The sequence below is a fragment of the Pipistrellus kuhlii genome, unplaced genomic scaffold (assembly GCF_014108245.1).
Source record: "Pipistrellus kuhlii isolate mPipKuh1 unplaced genomic scaffold, mPipKuh1.p scaffold_m20_p_4, whole genome shotgun sequence".
NCBI lineage: Eukaryota > Metazoa > Chordata > Mammalia > Chiroptera > Vespertilionidae > Pipistrellus > Pipistrellus kuhlii.
Window position 1 is genome coordinate 43,415,663 of NW_023425540.1, and position 1,778 is coordinate 43,417,440.

The 1,778-nt window shown below is 43.1% G+C and overlaps 1 pseudogene; it reads left to right on the forward strand.

Moving 5' to 3' along the window:
* Positions 1-527: 527 nt before the first annotated feature.
* LOC118703088 lies at positions 528-1,178 on the forward strand (annotated as a pseudogene).
* The last annotated feature ends 600 nt before the right edge of the window (positions 1,179-1,778 follow it).

Sequence of the window (1,778 nt, forward strand, 5' to 3'; positions counted from 1 at the left end):
TAGAACTGAGATTCTGATAAAGAGCTTCACAGACAAGAAAAAGCTAGAGTTCATCACCACCAAACCAGTATTACATGAAATGTTGAAAAGAGGAAGAAGAGATGGAGAAGAGATTAAAACAAATATGAACAATAAAATTGCAACAACATATCTATCAATAATTGAATCTAAAAATAAAAATAAACAAGAAATCTAATGAACAAAATAAACTGGTGAATAAAATAGAATCAGAGGCATGGAATCATGAAACAGACTGACAAATCTCAAAGGGAAGGGATAGGGAAGGAGGGAAGAGATTAACCAAACACAGGGTAGGGTAGTAAAGACCTGAGGTGGGTCGGTAACCCGGTGGAGGGGAGCAATGGGAGAAAAAAAGGGGAACATCTATAATACTCAACCATAAAGATTTTCAAAAGAAAACCAAACAGAAAAAAAACAGTGTTTGGATGAAACAGACCCATGGATATGCCTTTTCCCAGGCTCCAAACACTCTCTAGCTTCTTATTCAGTCACCACATTTAAAACCACCTCCGAGTCCTAACTACACACCGCTTTTTTTTTCCTTTAACTCCTTATTGCCAAACAGCCATGAGCTCCCAAATTCGTCAGAATTATTTCACCGAGGTGGAGGCTGCGGTCAACCCCCTGGCCACCGGGCATCTGCAGGCGCCCTACACCTACCTCTCTCTGGGCTTCTGTTTTGACCAGGACGATGTGGCTCTGGAGGGCGTGGGCCACTTCTCCCGCGAGTTGGCAGAGAAGAAGCGAGAGGGCTCTGAGCAGCTCTTAAAGATGCAAAGACAGTGCGGTGGCTGATTTCTCTTCCAGGACGCGCTGAAGACTCCCAAGATGAGTGGCAACACTCAGGACGCCATGGACGCCGCCCTGGGCTTGGAGAAGAGCCTGAACCAGGCCCTTGTGGAGCTGCAGGCCCTGGGTTCTACCTGCACAGACGCTCCTCCCTGTGACTTCCTGGAGAACCACTTCCGGGATGAGAGGGGGAAGCTCATCAAGAAGATGGGCGACACCTGACTCACCTGCACAGGCTGGCCGGCCCCCAGGCTGGGCTGAGCGAGTATCTCTTTGAAAGGCTCACCGTCAAGCAGGACTAGGAGCCTGTGGAGCCCCGAGGCCTTTGAGGGGCCCCTCTGCATTCCCCTGGTTGTCTGGCTTTTACCTGAGCCTTTTCTCTAAACTACTAGCCATTGGACCAAATGAAACAATAAAGCTTTTTGCAGAAAAGCAGCCAACACCAAAAAAATATAAAAAATTAAAATTAAAAAAAGAATGAGATTGAAAGGTACACCAAAATTACTTCAGTAATGTGAAAATAGCATTACCTACGTCACAAAGTTTCTACCAACAAATGAAACAATTATTGAGCAAAGTCAACATGATTTGCCTTTTAAAATAATTAAATGTCATGGCTAATTCAAATAAGGGGATGATCAGATAAGATTTTCTTTTATTTGCATGTAACTTTATAGCTGAAAACTATCGATATAAATCAGAAAAAACATTTTTATCTTGACGGTGTCAAATATGTCACCAAACCCAAGTAGCAAATAGGGAATGGTATTTAGAGAAAAATGGCATACCACATCAAAGTGGTGATTTAGTATCAGATGCCCTGGACAAGATGAATGTCAAAATAGTGCATGCTGGGTAGTGTTAACAGAAAAAATTAATGCCTGTGCTCTGAAGACTCCACAGCTAAACTGGAGTAGTGCATTTTAATTTTCAGAGGAATTTGGTGAACAAATGACTAAATATCCACC